The sequence below is a fragment of the Oryctolagus cuniculus genome, chromosome 10 (genome assembly GCF_964237555.1).
Source record: "Oryctolagus cuniculus chromosome 10, mOryCun1.1, whole genome shotgun sequence".
Taxonomy (NCBI): Eukaryota; Metazoa; Chordata; class Mammalia; order Lagomorpha; family Leporidae; genus Oryctolagus; species Oryctolagus cuniculus.
Window position 1 is genome coordinate 72,960,158 of NC_091441.1, and position 22,550 is coordinate 72,982,707.

Sequence of the window (22,550 nt, forward strand, 5' to 3'; positions counted from 1 at the left end):
TGCTACATTAGTGTTACATTTACCTACTCCCAAGCTACAGAACTCCTGTAAGCTGTGTCTGCTACACTAGGGTTACAGAACTCACATATGCTGCATTTTCCTTCTCCCAAGCTACAGACCTCTCGTCAACTCTGTCTGCTACACTACGGTTACAGAATTCCCATATGCTGCATTTGCCTACACCCAGGAGGCAGAACTCCCATAAGCTGTGTCTGCTACACTAGGATAACTGAACTCCCATAAGCTGTGTCTGCTACACTAGGATAACAGAACTCCCATATGCTGTGTCTAATACACTAGAGTTACAGAACTCCTATTTATTGCATTTACCTTCTCCCAAGCTTTAGACCTCCCGGAAGCTGTCTAATACACTAGAGTTACAGAAGTCTCATATCGTGCATTGACCTTCTCCCAAGCTACAGAACTCCCGAAAGCTGTGTCTGCTACAGTATGGTTACAGAATTCCGAAATGCTGCATTTGCCTACACCCAGGCGGCAGAACTCCCATGAGCTGTGTCTGCTACACTAGGATAACAGAAGTCCCATAGGCTGCATTTGCCTACTTCCAAGGTGCAGGACTCCCATAGGCTGTGTCGTCTACACTTGGGTTATAGACCTTCCATATGCTGCATTTACCTACTCTCAAGCTACGGATGCCTGTAAGCTGTGTCTGCTGCACTGGTGTTACAGAACTCCGTTTGAGTGAATTTACCAACTGCCACGCTACAAACTCTCATAATCTGTACCTTCTATAATAGGGTTACAGAAATTTTACATGCTGAATTCACATACTCCTAAGCTACAGAACTCCCGTAAGCTGTGTCTGCTTCATTGGGCTACAGATCTACCATCTGCTGCACTTACCTACTCCCAAGCTACAGAAATCCCGTAAGCTCTATCTGCTAAACTAGCATTACCGAACACCTATGTACTGCATTTACATGCTTCCAAGGTATAGCACTCCCCTAAGCTCTGTCTGCTGCAATACGGTTACAGAACTCCCATTTACTACATGTACCTACTCACAAGCTACAAAATTCCTCTAAGCTGATTTCTGCTACAATAGTGTTAGCTGCCATATGCTACTTTTACCCACTCCCAAGCTACAGAACTTCCGTAAGCTGTGTCTGCTACACTAGAGTTACAGAACTTCAAATACTGAATTTACCTACTCCCAAGGTGCAGAACTACTGCAACTTGTGTCTGCAACACTAGGGTTACACAACTGCTATATACCGCATTTACCTGCTTCCAAGGTGCAGTACTGCCATAAGCTCTGTCTGCTGCAATACGGTTACAGAACTCCCATTTTCTACATTTACCTACTCACAAGCTACAAAATTCCTCTAAGCTGATTTCTGCTACAATAGTGTTAGCTGCCATATGCTACTTTTACCCACTGCCAAGCTACAGAACTCCCGTAAGCTGTGTCTGCTACACTAGGGTTACAGAACTTCATATACTGAATTTACCTACTCCCAAGGTGCAGAACTCCTGTAAGTTGTGTCTGCAACACTAGGGTTACACAACTGCTATATACCGCATTTACCTGCTTCCAAGGTGCAGTACTGCCGTAAGCTCTGTCTGCTGCAATACGGTTGCAGAACTCCCTTTACTACATTTACCTACTCCGAAGCTACAGAACTCCTATACGCTGTGTCTGCTAAACTAGTGTTACAGAACTCACATATGCTGCATTTTCCTTCTCCCTAGCTACAGACCTCTCGTCAACTCTGTCTGCTACACTGCAGTTATAGAATTCCCATATGCTGCTTTTGCCTACACCCAGGCGGCAGAACTCCCATAAGCTGTGTCTGCTACACTAGGATAACAGAACTCCCATACGCTGCATTTACCTACTTCCAAGCTACAGGACTCCCGTAGGCTGTGTCGTCTACACTTGGGTTATAGAACTTCCATATACTGCATTTACCTACTCCCAAGCTACAGATGCCCGTAAGCTGTGTCTGCTGCACTGGTGTTTCAGAACTCCGTTTGAGTGAATTTACCAACTGCCACGCTACAAAACTCTCATAATCTGTACCTTCTCTAATAGGTTACAGAAATTTTACATGCTGCATTTACCTACCCTGAATCCACAGAACTCCTGTGTGCTGTGTCTGCAACACTAGGGTTACAGATCTACCATATGCTGCACTTACCAACTCCCAAGCTACAGAAATCCTGAAAGCTGTGTCTGCTAAACTAGCGTTACAGAAATCATATGCTGCTTTACCTGTATCCAAGGTACAGAACTCCCATAAGCTGTGTCTGCGACACTACGGTTACAGAACTCCCATTTACTACATTTACCTACACACAAGTTACAAAATTCCTGTAAGCTGTTTTCTGCTACATTAGTGTTACATTTACCTACTCCCAAGCTACAGAACTCCTGTAAGCTGTGTCTGCTACACTAGGGTTACAGAACTCACATATGCTGCATTTTCCTTCTCCCAAGCTACAGACCTCTCGTCAACTCTGTCTGCTACACTACGGTTACAGAATTCCCATATGCTGCATTTGCCTACACCCAGGCGGCAGAACTCCCATAAGCTGTGTCTGCTACACTAGGATAACAGAACTCCCATAAGCTGTGTCTGCTACACTAGGATAACAGAACTCCCATATGCTGTGTCTAATACACTAGAGTTACAGAACTCCTATTTATTGCATTTACCTTCTCCCAAGCTTTAGACCTCCCGGAAGCTGTCTAATACACTAGAGTTACAGAAGTCTCATATCGTGCATTGACCTTCTCCCAAGCTACAGAACTCCCAAAAGCTGTGTCTGCTACAGTATGGTTACAGAATTCCGAAATGCTGCATTTGCCTACACCCAGGCGGCAGAACTCCCATGAGCTGTGTCTGCTACACTAGGATAACAGAAGTCCCATAGGCTGCATTTGCCTACTTCCAAGGTGCAGGACTCCCATAGGCTGTGTCGTCTACACTTGGGTTATAGACCTTCCATATGCTGCATTTACCTACTCTCAAGCTACGGATGCCTGTAAGCTGTGTCTGCTGCACTGGTGTTACAGAACTCCGTTTGAGTGAATTTACCAACTGCCACGCTACAAACTCTCATAATCTGTACCTTCTATAATAGGGTTACAGAAATTTTACATGCTGAATTCACATACTCCTGAGCTACAGAACTCCCGTAAGCTGTGTCTGCTTCATTGGGCTACAGATCTACCATCTGCTGCACTTACCTACTCCCAAGCTACAGAAATCCCGTAAGCTCTATCTGCTAAACTAGCATTACCGAACACCTATGTACTGCATTTACATGCTTCCAAGGTATAGCACTCCCCTAAGCTCTGTCTGCTGCAATACGGTTACAGAACTCCCATTTACTACATGTACCTACTCACAAGCTACAAAATTCCTCTAAGCTGATTTCTGCTACAATAGTGTTAGCTGCCATATGCTACTTTTACCCACTCCCAAGCTACAGAACTTCCGTAAGCTGTGTCTGCTACACTAGAGTTACAGAACTTCAAATACTGAATTTACCTACTCCCAAGGTGCAGAACTACTGCAACTTGTGTCTGCAACACTAGGGTTACACAACTGCTATATACCGCATTTACCTGCTTCCAAGGTGCAGTACTGCCATAAGCTCTGTCTGCTGCAATACGGTTACAGAACTCCCATTTTCTACATTTACCTACTCACAAGCTACAAAATTCCTCTAAGCTGATTTCTGCTACAATAGTGTTAGCTGCCATATGCTACTTTTACCCACTGCCAAGCTACAGAACTCCCGTAAGCTGTGTCTGCTACACTAGGGTTACAGAACTTCATATACTGAATTTACCTACTCCCAAGGTGCAGAACTCCTGTAAGTTGTGTCTGCAACACTAGGGTTACACAACTGCTATATACCGCATTTACCTGCTTCCAAGGTGCAGTACTGCCGTAAGCTCTGTCTGCTGCAATACGGTTGCAGAACTCCCTTTACTACATTTACCTACTCCGAAGCTACAGAACTCCTATACGCTGTGTCTGCTAAACTAGTGTTACAGAACTCACATATGCTGCATTTTCCTTCTCCCTAGCTACAGACCTCTCGTCAACTCTGTCTGCTACACTGCAGTTATAGAATTCCCATATGCTGCTTTTGCCTACACCCAGGCGGCAGAACTCCCATAAGCTGTGTCTGCTACACTAGGATAACAGAACTCCCATACGCTGCATTTACCTACTTCCAAGCTACAGGACTCCCGTAGGCTGTGTCGTCTACACTTGGGTTATAGAACTTCCATATACTGCATTTACCTACTCCCAAGCTACAGATGCCCGTAAGCTGTGTCTGCTGCACTGGTGTTTCAGAACTCCGTTTGAGTGAATTTACCAACTGCCACGCTACAAAACTCTCATAATCTGTACCTTCTCTAATAGGTTACAGAAATTTTACATGCTGCATTTACCTACCCTGAATCCACAGAACTCCTGTGTGCTGTGTCTGCAACACTAGGGTTACAGATCTACCATATGCTGCACTTACCAACTCCCAAGCTACAGAAATCCTGAAAGCTGTGTCTGCTAAACTAGCGTTACAGAACTCCTATATGCTGCTTTACCTGTATCCAAGGTACAGAACTCCCATAAGCTGTGTCTGCGACACTACGGTTACAGAACTCCCATTTACTACATTTACCTACACACAAGTTACAAAATTCCTGTAAGCTGTTTTCTGCTACATTAGTGTTACATTTACCTACTCCCAAGCTACAGAACTCCTGTAAGCTGTGTCTGCTACACTAGGGTTACAGAACTCACATATGCTGCATTTTCCTTCTCCCAAGCTACAGACCTCTGGTCAACTCTGTCTGCTACACTACGGTTACAGAATTCCCATATGCTGCATTTGCCTACACCCAGGCGGCAGAACTCCCATAAGCTGTGTCTGCTACACTAGGATAACAGAACTCCCATAAGCTGTGTCTGCTACACTAGGATAACAGAACTCCCATATGCTGTGTCTAATACACTAGAGTTACAGAACTCCTATTTATTGCATTTACCTTCTCCCAAGCTTTAGACCTCCCGGAAGCTGTCTAATACACTAGAGTTACAGAAGTCTCATATCGTGCATTGACCTTCTCCCAAGCTACAGAACTCCCAAAAGCTGTGTCTGCTACAGTATGGTTACAGAATTCCGAAATGCTGCATTTGCCTACACCCAGGCGGCAGAACTCCCATGAGCTGTGTTTGCTACACTAGGATAACAGAAGTCCCATAGGCTGCATTTGCCTACTTCCAAGGTGCAGGACTCCCATAGGCTGTGTCGTCTACACTTGGGTTATAGACCTTCCATATGCTGCATTTACCTACTCTCAAGCTACGGATGCCTGTAAGCTGTGTCTGCTGCACTGGTGTTACAGAACTCCGTTTGAGTGAATTTACCAACTGCCACGCTACAAACTCTCATAATCTGTACCTTCTATAATAGGGTTACAGAAATTTTACATGCTGAATTCACATACTCCTAAGCTACAGAACTCCCGTAAGCTGTGTCTGCTTCATTGGGCTACAGATCTACCATCTGCTGCACTTACCTACTCCCAAGCTACAGAAATCCCGTAAGCTCTATCTGCTAAACTAGCATTACCGAACACCTATGTACTGCATTTACATGCTTCCAAGGTATAGCACTCCCCTAAGCTCTGTCTGCTGCAATACGGTTACAGAACTCCCATTTACTACATGTACCTACTCACAAGCTACAAAATTCCTCTAAGCTGATTTCTGCTACAATAGTGTTAGCTGCCATATGCTACTTTTACCCACTCCCAAGCTACAGAACTTCCGTAAGCTGTGTCTGCTACACTAGAGTTACAGAACTTCAAATACTGAATTTACCTACTCCCAAGGTGCAGAACTACTGCAACTTGTGTCTGCAACACTAGGGTTACACAACTGCTATATACCGCATTTACCTGCTTCCAAGGTGCAGTACTGCCATAAGCTCTGTCTGCTGCAATACGGTTACAGAACTCCCATTTTCTACATTTACCTACTCACAAGCTACAAAATTCCTCTAAGCTGATTTCTGCTACAATAGTGTTAGCTGCCATATGCTACTTTTACCCACTCCCAAGCTACAGAACTCCCGTAAGCTGTGTCTGCTACACTAGGGTTACAGAACTTCATATACTGAATTTACCTACTCCCAAGGTGCAGAACTCCTGTAAGTTGTGTCTGCAACACTAGGGTTACACAACTGCTATATACCGCATTTACCTGCTTCCAAGGTGCAGTACTGCCGTAAGCTCTGTCTGCTGCAATACGGTTGCAGAACTCCCTTTACTACATTTACCTACTCCGAAGCTACAGAACTCCTATACGCTGTGTCTGCTAAACTAGTGTTACAGAACTCACATATGCTGCATTTTCCTTCTCCCTAGCTACAGACCTCTCGTCAACTCTGTCTGCTACACTGCAGTTATAGAATTCCCATATGCTGCTTTTGCCTACACCCAGGCGGCAGAACTCCCATAAGCTGTGTCTGCTACACTAGGATAACAGAACTCCCATAGGCTGCATTTACCTACTTCCAAGCTACAGGACTCCCGTAGGCTGTGTCGTCTACACTTGGGTTATAGAACTTCCATATACTGCATTTACCTACTCCCAAGCTACAGATGCCCGTAAGCTGTGTCTGCTGCACTGGTGTTTCAGAACTCCGTTTGAGTGAATTTACCAACTGCCACGCTACAAAACTCTCATAATCTGTACCTTCTCTAATAGGTTACAGAAATTTTACATGCTGCATTTACCTACCCTGAATCCACAGAACTCCTGTGTGCTGTGTCTGCAACACTAGGGTTACAGATCTACCATATGCTGCACTTACCAACTCCCAAGCTACAGAAATCCTGAAAGCTGTGTCTGCTAAACTAGCGTTACAGAAATCATATGCTGCTTTACCTGTATCCAAGGTACAGAACTCCCATAAGCTGTGTCTGCGACACTACGGTTACAGAACTCCCATTTACTACATTTACCTACACACAAGTTACAAAATTCCTGTAAGCTGTTTTCTGCTACATTAGTGTTACATTTACCTACTCCCAAGCTACAGAACTCCTGTAAGCTGTGTCTGCTACACTAGGGTTACAGAACTCACATATGCTGCATTTTCCTTCTCCCAAGCTACAGACCTCTTGTCAACTCTGTCTGCTACACTACGGTTACAGAATTCCCATATGCTGCATTTGCCTACACCCAGGCGGCAGAACTCCCATAAGCTGTGTCTGCTACACTAGGATAACAGAACTCCCATAAGCTGTGTCTGCTACACTAGGATAACAGAACTCCCATATGCTGTGTCTAATACACTAGAGTTACAGAACTCCTATTTATTGCATTTACCTTCTCCCAAGCTTTAGACCTCCCGGAAGCTGTCTAATACACTAGAGTTACAGAAGTCTCATATCGTGCATTGACCTTCTCCCAAGCTACAGAACTCCCGAAAGCTGTGTCTGCTACAGTAGGGTTACAGAATTCCGAAATGCTGCATTTGCCTACACCCAGGCGGCAGAACTCCCATGAGCTGTGTCTGCTACACTAGGATAACAGAAGTCCCATAGGCTGCATTTGCCTACTTCCAAGGTGCAGGACTCCCATAGGCTGTGTCGTCTACACTTGGGTTATAGACCTTCCATATGCTGCATTTACCTACTCTCAAGCTACGGATGCCTGTAAGCTGTGTCTGCTGCACTGGTGTTACAGAACTCCGTTTGAGTGAATTTACCAACTGCCACGCTACAAACTCTCATAATCTGTACCTTCTATAATAGGGTTACAGAAATTTTACATGCTGAATTCACATACTCCTAAGCTACAGAACTCCCGTAAGCTGTGTCTGCTTCATTGGGCTACAGATCTACCATCTGCTGCACTTACCTACTCCCAAGCTACAGAAATCCCGTAAGCTCTATCTGCTAAACTAGCATTACCGAACACCTATGTACTGCATTTACATGCTTCCAAGGTATAGCACTCCCCTAAGCTCTGTCTGCTGCAATACGGTTACAGAACTCCCATTTACTACATGTACCTACTCACAAGCTACAAAATTCCTCTAAGCTGATTTCTGCTACAATAGTGTTAGCTGCCATATGCTACTTTTACCCACTCCCAAGCTACAGAACTTCCGTAAGCTGTGTCTGCTACACTAGAGTTACAGAACTTCAAATACTGAATTTACCTACTCCCAAGGTGCAGAACTACTGCAACTTGTGTCTGCAACACTAGGGTTACACAACTGCTATATACCGCATTTACCTGCTTCCAAGGTGCAGTACTGCCATAAGCTCTGTCTGCTGCAATACGGTTACAGAACTCCCATTTTCTACATTTACCTACTCACAAGCTACAAAATTCCTCTAAGCTGATTTCTGCTACAATAGTGTTAGCTGCCATATGCTACTTTTACCCACTCCCAAGCTACAGAACTCCCGTAAGCTGTGTCTGCTACACTAGGGTTACAGAACTTCATATACTGAATTTACCTACTCCCAAGGTGCAGAACTCCTGTAAGTTGTGTCTGCAACACTAGGGTTACACAACTGCTATATACCGCATTTACCTGCTTCCAAGGTGCAGTACTGCCGTAAGCTCTGTCTGCTGCAATACGGTTGCAGAACTCCCTTTACTACATTTACCTACTCCGAAGCTACAGAACTCCTATACGCTGTGTCTGCTAAACTAGTGTTACAGAACTCACATATGCTGCATTTTCCTTCTCCCTAGCTACAGACCTCTCGTCAACTCTGTCTGCTACACTGCAGTTATAGAATTCCCATATGCTGCTTTTGCCTACACCCAGGCGGCAGAACTCCCATAAGCTGTGTCTGCTACACTAGGATAACAGAACTCCCATACGCTGCATTTACCTACTTCCAAGCTACAGGACTCCCGTAGGCTGTGTCGTCTACACTTGGGTTATAGAACTTCCATATACTGCATTTACCTACTCCCAAGCTACAGATGCCCGTAAGCTGTGTCTGCTGCACTGGTGTTTCAGAACTCCGTTTGAGTGAATTTACCAACTGCCACGCTACAAAACTCTCATAATCTGTACCTTCTCTAATAGGTTACAGAAATTTTACATGCTGCATTTACCTACCCTGAATCCACAGAACTCCTGTGTGCTGTGTCTGCAACACTAGGGTTACAGATCTACCATATGCTGCACTTACCAACTCCCAAGCTACAGAAATCCTGAAAGCTGTGTCTGCTAAACTAGCGTTACAGAAATCATATGCTGCTTTACCTGTATCCAAGGTACAGAACTCCCATAAGCTGTGTCTGCGACACTACGGTTACAGAACTCCCATTTACTACATTTACCTACACACAAGTTACAAAATTCCTGTAAGCTGTTTTCTGCTACATTAGTGTTACATTTACCTACTCCCAAGCTACAGAACTCCTGTAAGCTGTGTCTGCTACACTAGGGTTACAGAACTCACATATGCTGCATTTTCCTTCTCCCAAGCTACAGACCTCTTGTCAACTCTGTCTGCTACACTACGGTTACAGAATTCCCATATGCTGCATTTGCCTACACCCAGGCGGCAGAACTCCCATAAGCTGTGTCTTCTACACTAGGATAACAGAACTCCCATAAGCTGTGTCTGCTACACTAGGATAACAGAACTCCCATAAGCTGTGTCTGCTACACTAGGATAACAGAACTCCCATATGCTGTGTCTAATACACTAGAGTTACAGAACTCCTATTTATTGCATTTACCTTCTCCCAAGCTTTAGACCTCCCGGAAGCTGTCTAATACACTAGAGTTACAGAAGTCTCATATCGTGCATTGACCTTCTCCCAAGCTACAGAACTCCCGAAAGCTGTGTCTGCTACAGTTGGTTACAGAATTCCGAAATGCTGCATTTGCCTACACCCAGGCGGCAGAACTCCCATGAGCTGTGTCTGCTACACTAGGATAACAGAAGTCCCATAGGCTGCATTTGCCTACTTCCAAGGTGCAGGACTCCCATAGGCTGTGTCGTCTACACTTGGGTTATAGACCTTCCATATGCTGCATTTACCTACTCTCAAGCTACGGATGCCTGTAAGCTGTGTCTGCTGCACTGGTGTTACAGAACTCCGTTTGAGTGAATTTACCAACTGCCACGCTACAAACTCTCATAATCTGTACCTTCTATAATAGGGTTACAGAAATTTTACATGCTGAATTCACATACTCCTAAGCTACAGAACTCCCGTAAGCTGTGTCTGCTTCATTGGGCTACAGATCTACCATCTGCTGCACTTACCTACTCCCAAGCTACAGAAATCCCGTAAGCTCTATCTGCTAAACTAGCATTACCGAACACCTATGTACTGCATTTACATGCTTCCAACTTCCGTAAGCTGTGTCTGCTACACTAGAGTTACAGAACTTCAAATACTGAATTTACCTACTCCCAAGGTGCAGAACTACTGCAACTTGTGTCTGCAACACTAGGGTTACACAACTGCTATATACCGCATTTACCTGCTTCCAAGGTGCAGTACTGCCATAAGCTCTGTCTGCTGCAATACGGTTACAGAACTCCCATTTTCTACATTTACTTACTCACAAGCTACAAAATTCCTCTAAGCTGATTTCTGCTACAATAGTGTTAGCTGCCATATGCTGCTTTTACCCACTCCCAAGCTACAGCCCTTCTGTAACTGTGTCTGCTACACTAGGGTTACAGAACTTCATATACTGAATTTACCTACTCCCAAGGTGCAGAACTCCTGTAAGTTGTGTCTGCAACACTAGGGTTACACAACTGCTATATACCGCATTTACCTGCTTCCAAGGTGCAGTACTGCCGTAAGCTCTGTCTGCTGCAATACGGTTGCAGAACTCCCTTTACTACATTTACCTACTCCGAAGCTAGAGAACTCCTATACGCTGTGTCTGCTAAACTAGTGTTACAGAACTCACATATGCTGCATTTTCCTTCTCCCTAGCTACAGACCTCTCGTCAACTCTGTCTGCTACACTGCAGTTATAGAATTCCCATATGCTGCTTTTGCCTACACCCAGGCGGCAGAACTCCCATAAGCTGTGTCTGCTACACTAGGATAACAGAACTCCCATACGCTGCATTTACCTACTTCCAAGCTACAGGACTCCCGTAGGCTGTGTCGTCTACACTTGGGTTATAGAACTTCCATATACTGCATTTACCTACTCCCAAGCTACAGATGCCCGTAAGCTGTGTCTGCTGCACTGGTGTTTCAGAACTCCGTTTGAGTGAATTTACCAACTGCCACGCTACAAAACTCTCATAATCTGTACCTTCTCTAATAGGTTACAGAAATTTTACATGCTGCATTTACCTACCCTGAATCCACAGAACTCCTGTGTGCTGTGTCTGCAACACTAGGGTTACAGATCTACCATATGCTGCACTTACCAACTCCCAAGCTACAGAAATCCTGAAAGCTGTGTCTGCTAAACTAGTGTTACAGAACTCCTATATGCTGCTTTACCTGTATCCAAGGTACAGAACTCCCATAAGCTGTGTCTGCGACACTTCGGTTACAGAACTCCCATTTACTACATTTACCTACTCACAAGCTACAAAATTCCTGTAAGCTGTTTTCTGCTACATTAGTGTTACATTTACCTACTCCCAAGCTACAGAACTCCTGTAAGCTGTGTCTGCTACACTAGGGTTACAGATCTACCATATGCTGCACTTACCAACTCCCAAGATACAGAATTATACAGCTTTACACTGCATTTACCTGCTTCCAAGGTGCAGCAGTCCCATAAGCTCTGTCTGCAGCAATACGGTTGCAGAACTCCCATTTACTACATTTACCTACTCACAAGCTACAAAACTCCTGTAAGCTGATTTCTGCTATACTAGTGTTACAGAGATGCCTTATGCTACATTTACCAACTCCCAAGCTACAGCCCTTCTGTAACTGTGTCTGCTACACTAGGGTTACAGAACTTCATATACTGAATTTACCTACTCCCAAGGTGCAGAACTCCTGTACGTTGTGTCTGCAACACTAGGGTTACACAACTGCTATATACTGCATTTACCTGCTTCCAAGGTATAGTACTCCCGTAAGCTGTATCTGCTGCAATACGGTTGCAGAACTCCCATTTACTACATTTACCTACTCCGAAGCTACAGAACTCCTATACGCTGTGTCTGCTAAACTAGTCTTACAGAACTCACACATGCTGCATTTTCCTTCTCCCAAGCTACAGACCTCTCGTCAACTCTGTCTGCTACACTACGGTTACAGAATTCCCATATGCTGCATTTGCCTACACCCAGGCGGCAGAACTCCCATAAGCTGTGTCTGCTACACTAGGATAACAGAACTCCCATAAGCTGTGTCTGCTACACTAGGATAACAGAACTCCCATATGCTGTGTCTAATACACTAGAGTTACAGAACTCCTATTTATTGCATTTACCTTCTCCCAAGCTTTAGACCTCCCGGAAGCTGTCTAATACACTAGAGTTACAGAAGTCTCATATCGTGCATTGACCTTCTCCCAAGCTACAGAACTCCCGAAAGCTGTGTCTGCTACAGTATGGTTACAGAATTCCGAAATGCTGCATTTGCCTACACCCAGGCGGCAGAACTCCCATGAGCTGTGTCTGCTACACTAGGATAACAGAAGTCCCATAGGCTGCATTTGCCTACTTCCAAGGTGCAGGACTCCCATAGGCTGTGTCGTCTACACTTGGGTTATAGACCTTCCATATGCTGCATTTACCTACTCTCAAGCTACGGATGCCTGTAAGCTGTGTCTGCTGCACTGGTGTTACAGAACTCCGCTTGAGTGAATTTACCAACTGCCACGCTACAAACTCTCATAATCTGTACCTTCTATAATAGGGTTACAGAAATTTTACATGCTGAATTCACATACTCCTAAGCTACAGAACTCCCGTAAGCTGTGTCTGCTTCATTGGGCTACAGATCTACCATCTGCTGCACTTACCTACTCCCAAGCTACAGAACTTCCGTAAGCTGTGTCTGCTACACTAGAGTTACAGAACTTCAAATACTGAATTTACCTACTCCCAAGGTGCAGAAATACTGCAACTTGTGTCTGCAACACTAGAGTTACACAACTGCTATATACCGCATTTACCTGCTTCCAAGGTGCAGTACTGCCATAAGCTCTGTCTGCTGCAATACGGTTACAGAACTCCCATTTTCTACATTTACCTACTCACAAGCTACAAAATTCCTCTAAGCTGATTTCTGCTACAATAGTGTTAGCTGCCATATGCTACTTTTACCCACTCCCAAGCTACAGCCCTTCTGTAACTGTGTCTGCTACACTAGGGTTACAGAACTTCATATACTGAATTTACCTACTCCCAAGGTGCAGAACTCCTGTAAGTTGTGTCTGCAACACTAGGGTTACACAACTGCTATATACCGCATTTACCTGCTTCCAAGGTGCAGTACTGCCGTAAGCTCTGTCTGCTGCAATACGGTTGCAGAACTCCCTTTACTACATTTACCTACTCCGAAGCTAGAGAACTCCTATACGCTGTGTCTGCTAAACTAGTGTTACAGAACTCACATATGCTGCATTTTCCTTCTCCCTAGCTACAGACCTCTCGTCAACTCTGTCTGCTACACTGCAGTTATAGAATTCCCATATGCTGCTTTTGCCTACACCCAGGCGGCAGAACTCCCATAAGCTGTGTCTGCTACACTAGGATAACAGAACTCCCATACGCTGCATTTACCTACTTCCAAGCTACAGGACTCCCGTAGGCTGTGTCGTCTACACTTGGGTTATAGAACTTCCATATACTGCATTTACCTACTCCCAAGCTACAGATGCCCGTAAGCTGTGTCTGCTGCACTGGTGTTTCAGAACTCCGTTTGAGTGAATTTACCAACTGCCACGCTACAAACTCTCATAATCTGTACCTTCTATAATAGGGTTACAGAAATTTTACATGCTGAATTCACATACTCCTAAGCTACAGAACTCCCGTAAGCTGTGTCTGCTTCATTGGGCTACAGATCTACCATCTGCTGCACTTACCTACTCCCAAGCTACAGAAATCCCGTAAGCTCTATCTGCTAAACTAGCATTACCGAACACCTATGTACTGCATTTACATGCTTCCAAGGTATAGCACTCCCCTAAGCTCTGTCTGCTGCAATACGGTTACAGAACTCCCATTTACTACATGTACCTACTCACAAGCTACAAAATTCCTCTAAGCTGATTTCTGCTACAATAGTGTTAGCTGCCATATGCTACTTTTACCCACTCCCAAGCTACAGAACTTCCGTAAGCTGTGTCTGCTACACTAGAGTTACAGAACTTCAAATACTGAATTTACCTACTCCCAAGGTGCAGAACTACTGCAACTTGTGTCTGCAACACTAGGGTTACACAACTGCTATATACCGCATTTACCTGCTTCCAAGGTGCAGTACTGCCATAAGCTCTGTCTGCTGCAATACGGTTACAGAACTCCCATTTTCTACATTTACCTACTCACAAGCTACAAAATTCCTCTAAGCTGATTTCTGCTACAATAGTGTTAGCTGCCATATGCTACTTTTACCCACTCCCAAGCTACAGAACTCCCGTAAGCTGTGTCTGCTACACTAGGGTTACAGAACTTCATATACTGAATTTACCTACTCCCAAGGTGCAGAACTCCTGTAAGTTGTGTCTGCAACACTAGGGTTACACAACTGCTATATACCGCATTTACCTGCTTCCAAGGTGCAGTACTGCCGTAAGCTCTGTCTGCTGCAATACGGTTGCAGAACTCCCTTTACTACATTTACCTACTCCGAAGCTAGAGAACTCCTATACGCTGTGTCTGCTAAACTAGTGTTACAGAACTCACATATGCTGCATTTTCCTTCTCCCTAGCTACAGACCTCTCGTCAACTCTGTCTGCTACACTGCAGTTATAGAATTCCCATATGCTGCTTTTGCCTACACCCAGGCGGCAGAACTCCCATAAGCTGTGTCTGCTACACTAGGATAACAGAACTCCCATACGCTGCATTTACCTACTTCCAAGCTACAGGACTCCCGTAGGCTGTGTCGTCTACACTTGGGTTATAGAACTTCCATATACTGCATTTACCTACTCCCAAGCTACAGATGCCCGTAAGCTGTGTCTGCTGCACTGGTGTTTCAGAACTCCGTTTGAGTGAATTTACCAACTGCCACGCTACAAAACTCTCATAATCTGTACCTTCTCTAATAGGTTACAGAAATTTTACATGCTGCATTTACCTACCCTGAATCCACAGAACTCCTGTGTGCTGTGTCTGCAACACTAGGGTTACAGATCTACCATATGCTGCACTTACCAACTCCCAAGCTACAGAAATCCTGAAAGCTGTGTCTGCTAAACTAGCGTTACAGAAATCATATGCTGCTTTACCTGTATCCAAGGTACAGAACTCCCATAAGCTGTGTCTGCGACACTACGGTTACAGAACTCCCATTTACTACATTTACCTACACACAAGTTACAAAATTCCTGTAAGCTGTTTTCTGCTACATTAGTGTTACATTTACCTACTCCCAAGCTACAGAACTCCTGTAAGCTGTGTCTGCTACACTAGGGTTACAGAACTCACATATGCTGCATTTTCCTTCTCCCAAGCTACAGACCTCTTGTCAACTCTGTCTGCTACACTACGGTTACAGAATTCCCATATGCTGCATTTGCCTACACCCAGGCGGCAGAACTCCCATAAGCTGTGTCTTCTACACTAGGATAACAGAACTCCCATAAGCTGTGTCTGCTACACTAGGATAACAGAACTCCCATAAGCTGTGTCTGCTACACTAGGATAACAGAACTCCCATATGCTGTGTCTAATACACTAGAGTTACAGAACTCCTATTTATTGCATTTACCTTCTCCCAAGCTTTAGACCTCCCGGAAGCTGTCTAATACACTAGAGTTACAGAAGTCTCATATCGTGCATTGACCTTCTCCCAAGCTACAGAACTCCCGAAAGCTGTGTCTGCTACAGTATGGTTACAGAATTCCGAAATGCTGCATTTGCCTACACCCAGGCGGCAGAACTCCCATGAGCTGTGTCTGCTACACTAGGATAACAGAAGTCCCATAGGCTGCATTTGCCTACTTCCAAGGTGCAGGACTCCCATAGGCTGTGTCGTCTACACTTGGGTTATAGACCTTCCATATGCTGCATTTACCTACTCTCAAGCTACGGATGCCTGTAAGCTGTGTCTGCTGCACTGGTGTTACAGAACTCCGTTTGAGTGAATTTACCAACTGCCACGCTACAAACTCTCATAATCTGTACCTTCTATAATAGGGTTACAGAAATTTTACATGCTGAATTCACATACTCCTAAGCTACAGAACTCCCGTAAGCTGTGTCTGCTTCATTGGGCTACAGATCTACCATCTGCTGCACTTACCTACTCCCAAGCTACAGAAATCCCGTAAGCTCTATCTGCTAAACTAGCATTACCGAACACCTATGTACTGCATTTACATGCTTCCAAGGTATAGCACTCCCCTAAGCTCTGTCTGCTGCAATACGGTTACAGAACTCCCATTTACTACATGTACCTACTCACAAGCTACAAAATTCCTCTAAGCTGATTTCTGCTACAATAGTGTTAGCTGCCATATGCTACTTTTACCCACTCCCAAGCTACAGAACTTCCATAAGCTGTGTCTGCTACACTAGAGTTACAGAACTTCAAATACTGAATTTACCTACTCCCAAGGTGCAGAACTACTGCAACTTGTGTCTGCAACACTAGGGTTACACAACTGCTATATACCGCATTTACCTGCTTCCAAGGTGCAGTACTGCCATAAGCTCTGTCTGCTGCAATACGGTTACAGAACTCCCATTTTCTACATTTACTTACTCACAAGCTACAAAATTCCTCTAAGCTGATTTCTGCTACAATAGTGTTAGCTGCCATATGCTGCTTTTACCACTCCCAAGCTACAGCCCTTCTGTAACTGTGTCTGCTACACTAGGGTTACAGAACTTCATATACTGAATTTACCTACTCCCAAGGTGCAGAACTCCTGTAAGTTGTGTCTGCAACACTAGGGTTACACAACTGCTATATACCGCATTTACCTGCTTCCAAGGTGCAGTACTGCCGTAAGCTCTGTCTGCTGCAATACGGTTGCAGAACTCCCTTTACTACATTTACCTACTCCGAAGCTAGAGAACTCCTATACGCTGTGTCTGCTAAACTAGTGTTACAGAACTCACATATGCTGCATTTTCCTTCTCCCTAGCTACAGACCTCTCGTCAACTCTGTCTGCTACACTGCAGTTATAGAATTCCCATATGCTGCTTTTGCCTACACCCAGGCGGCAGAACTCCCATAAGCTGTGTCTGCTACACTAGGATAACAGAACTCCCATACGCTGCATTTACCTACTTCCAAGCTACAGGACTCCCGTAGGCTGTGTCGTCTACACTTGGGTTATAGAACTTCCATATACTGCATTTACCTACTCCCAAGCTACAGATGCCCGTAAGCTGTGTCTGCTGCACTGGTGTTTCAGAACTCCGTTTGAGTGAATTTACCAACTGCCACGCTACAAAACTCTCATAATCTGTACCTTCTCTAATAGGTTACAGAAATTTTACATGCTGCATTTACCTACCCTGAATCCACAGAACTCCTGTGTGCTGTGTCTGCAACACTAGGGTTACAGATCTACCATATGCTGCACTTACCAACTCCCAAGCTACAGAAATCCTGAAAGCTGTGTCTGCTAAACTAGCGTTACAGAACTCCTATATGCTGCTTTACCTGTATCCAAGGTACAGAACTCCCATAAGCTGTGTCTGCGACACTATGGTTACAGAACTCCCATTTACTACATTTACCTACTCACAAGCTACAAAATTCCTGTAAGCTGTTTTCTGCTACATTAGTGTTACATTTACCTACTCCCAAGCTACAGAACTCCTGTAAGCTGTGTCTGCTACACTAGGGTTACAGATCTACCATATGCTGCACTTACCAACTCCCAAGATACAGAATTATACAGCTTTACACTGCATTTACCTGCTTCCAAGGTGCAGCAGTCCCATAAGCTCTGTCTGCAGCAATACGGTTGCAGAACTCCCATTTACTACATTTACCTACTCACAAGCTACAAAACTCCTGTAAGCTGATTTCTGCTATACTAGTGTTACAGAGATGCCTTATGCTACATTTACCAACTCCCAAGCTACAGCCCTTCTGTAACTGTGTCTGCTACACTAGGGTTACAGAACTTCATATACTGAATTTACCTACTCCCAAGGTGCAGAACTCCTGTACGTTGTGTCTGCAACACTAGGGTTACACAACTGCTATATACTGCATTTACCTGCTTCCAAGGTATAGTACTCCCGTAAGCTGTATCTGCTGCAATACGGTTGCAGAACTCCCATTTACTACATTTACCTACTCCGAAGCTACAGAACTCCTATACGCTGTGTCTGCTAAACTAGTCTTACAGAACTCACACATGCTGCATTTTCCTTCTCCCAAGCTACAGACCTCTCGTCAACTCTGTCTGCTACACTACGGTTACAGAATTCCCATATGCTGCATTTGCCTACACCCAGGCGGCAGAACTCCCATAAGCTGTGTCTGCTACACTAGGATAACAGAACTCCCATAAGCTGTGTCTGCTACACTAGGATAACAGAACTCCCATATGCTGTGTCTAATACACTAGAGTTACAGAACTCCTATTTATTGCATTTACCTTCTCCCAAGCTTTAGACCTCCCGGAAGCTGTCTAATACACTAGAGTTACAGAAGTCTCATATCGTGCATTGACCTTCTCCCAAGCTACAGAACTCCCGAAAGCTGTGTCTGCTACAGTAGGGTTACAGAATTCCGAAATGCTGCATTTGCCTACACCCAGGCGGCAGAACTCCCATGAGCTGTGTCTGCTACACTAGGATAACAGAAGTCCCATAGGCTGCATTTGCCTACTTCCAAGGTGCAGGACTCCCATAGGCTGTGTCGTCTACACTTGGGTTATAGACCTTCCATATGCTGCATTTACCTACTCTCAAGCTACGGATGCCTGTAAGCTGTGTCTGCTGCACTGGTGTTACAGAACTCCGCTTGAGTGAATTTACCAACTGCCACGCTACAAACTCTCATAATCTGTACCTTCTATAATAGGGTTACAGAAATTTTACATGCTGAATTCACATACTCCTAAGCTACAGAACTCCCGTAAGCTGTGTCTGCTTCATTGGGCTACAGATCTACCATCTGCTGCACTTACCTACTCCCAAGCTACAGAACTTCCGTAAGCTGTGTCTGCTACACTAGAGTTACAGAACTTCAAATACTGAATTTACCTACTCCCAAGGTGCAGAAATACTGCAACTTGTGTCTGCAACACTAGAGTTACACAACTGCTATATACCGCATTTACCTGCTTCCAAGGTGCAGTACTGCCATAAGCTCTGTCTGCTGCAATACGGTTACAGAACTCCCATTTTCTACATTTACCTACTCACAAGCTACAAAATTCCTCTAAGCTGATTTCTGCTACAATAGTGTTAGCTGCCATATGCTACTTTTACCCACTCCCAAGCTACATAACTCCCGTAAGCTGTGTCTGCTACACTAGGGTTACAGAACTTCATATACTGAATTTACCTACTCCCAAGGTGCAGAACTCCTGTAAGTTGTGTCTGCAACACTAGGGTTACACAACTGCTATATACCGCATTTACCTGCTTCCAAGGTGCAGTACTGCCGTAAGCTCTGTCTGCTGCAATACGGTTGCAGAACTCCCTTTACTACATTTACCTACTCCGAAGCTAGAGAACTCCTATACGCTGTGTCTGCTAAACTAGTGTTACAGAACTCACATATGCTGCATTTTCCTTCTCCCTAGCTACAGACCTCTCGTCAACTCTGTCTGCTACACTGCAGTTATAGAATTCCCATATGCTGCTTTTGCCTACACCCAGGCGGCAGAACTCCCATAAGCTGTGTCTGCTACACTAGGATAACAGAACTCCCATACGCTGCATTTACCTACTTCCAAGCTACAGGACTCCCGTAGGCTGTGTCGTCTACACTTGGGTTATAGAACTTCCATATACTGCATTTACCTACTCCCAAGCTACAGATGCCCGTAAGCTGTGTCTGCTGCACTGGTGTTTCAGAACTCCGTTTGAGTGAATTTACCAACTGCCACGCTACAAAACTCTCATAATCTGTACCTTCTCTAATAGGTTACAGAAATTTTACATGCTGCATTTACCTACCCTGAATCCACAGAACTCCTGTGTGCTGTGTCTGCAACACTAGGGTTACAGATCTACCATATGCTGCACTTACCAACTCCCAAGCTACAGAAATCCTGAAAGCTGTGTCTGCTAAACTAGCGTTACAGAACTCCTATATGCTGCTTTACCTGTATCCAAGGTACAGAACTCCCATAAGCTGTGTCTGCGACACTATGGTTACAGAACTCCCATTTACTACATTTACCTACTCACAAGCTACAAAATTCCTGTAAGCTGTTTTCTGCTACATTAGTGTTACATTTACCTACTCCCAAGCTACAGAACTCCTGTAAGCTGTGTCTGCTACACTAGGGTTACAGATCTACCATATGCTGCACTTACCAACTCCGAAGCTACAGAATTATACAGCTTTACACTGCATTTACCTGCTTCCAAGGTGCAGCAGTCCCATAAGCTCTGTCTGCAGCAATACGGTTGCAGAACTCCCATTTACTACATTTACCTACTCCCAAGCTACAAAACTCCTGTAAGCTGATTTCTGCTATACTAGTGTTACAGAGATGCCTTATGCTACATTTACCAACTCCCAAGCTACAGCCCTTCTGTAACTGTGTCTGCTACACTAGGGTTACAGAACTTCATATACTGAATTTACCTACTCCCAAGGTGCAGAACTCCTGTACGTTGTGTCTGCAACACTAGGGTTACACAACTGCTATATACTGCATTTACCTGCTTCCAAGGTATAGTACTCCCGTAAGCTGTATCTGCTGCAATACGGTTGCAGAACTCCCATTTACTACATTTACCTACTCCGAAGCTACAGAACTCCTATACGCTGTGTCTGCTAAACTAGTCTTACAGAACTCACACATGCTGCATTTTCCTTCTCCCAAGCTACAGACCTCTCGTCAACTCTGTCTGCTACACTACGGTTACAGAATTCCCATATGCTGCATTTGCCTACACCCAGGCGGCAGAACTCCCATAAGCTGTGTCTGCTACACTAGGATAACAGAACTCCCATAAGCTGTGTCTGCTACACTAGGATAACAGAACTCCCATATGCTGTGTCTAATACACTAGAGTTACAGAACTCCTATTTATTGCATTTACCTTCTCCCAAGCTTTAGACCTCCCGGAAGCTGTCTAATACACTAGAGTTACAGAAGTCTCATATCGTGCATTGACCTTCTCCCAAGCTACAGAACTCCCGAAAGCTGTGTCTGCTACAGTAGGGTTACAGAATTCCGAAATGCTGCATTTGCCTACACCCAGGCGGCAGAACTCCCATGAGCTGTGTCTGCTACACTAGGATAACAGAAGTCCCATAGGCTGCATTTGCCTACTTCCAAGGTGCAGGACTCCCATAGGCTGTGTCGTCTACACTTGGGTTATAGACCTTCCATATGCTGCATTTACCTACTCTCAAGCTACGGATGCCTGTAAGCTGTGTCTGCTGCACTGGTGTTACAGAACTCCGTTTGAGTGAATTTACCAACTGCCACGCTACAAACTCTCATAATCTGTACCTTCTATAATAGGGTTACAGAAATTTTACATGCTGAATTCACATACTCCTAAGCTACAGAACTCCCGTATGCTGTGTCTGCTTCATTGGGCTACAGATCTACCATCTGCTGCACTTACCTACTCCCAAGCTACAGAAATCCCGTAAGCTCTATCTGCTAAACTAGCATTACCGAACACCTATGTACTGCATTTACATGCTTCCAAGGTATAGCACTCCCCTAAGCTCTGTCTGCTGCAATACGGTTACAGAACTCCCATTTACTACATGTACCTACTCACAAGCTACAAAATTCCTCTAAGCTGATTTCTGCTACAATAGTGTTAGCTGCCATATGCTACTTTTACCCACTCCCAAGCTACAGAACTTCCGTAAGCTGTGTCTGCTACACTAGAGTTACAGAACTTCAAATACTGAATTTACCTACTCCCAAGGTGCAGAACTACTGCAACTTGTGTCTGCAACACTAGGGTTACACAACTGCTATATACCACATTTACCTGCTTCCAAGGTGCAGTACTGCCATAAGCTCTGTCTGCTGCAATACGGTTACAGAACTCCCATTTACTACATTTACCTACTCACAAGCTACAAAATTCCTCTAAGCTGATTTCTGCTACAATAGTGTTAGCTGCCATATGCTACTTTTACCCACTCCCAAGCTACAGAACTCCCGTAAGCTGTGTCTGCTACACTAGGGTTACAGAACTTCATATACTGAATTTACCTA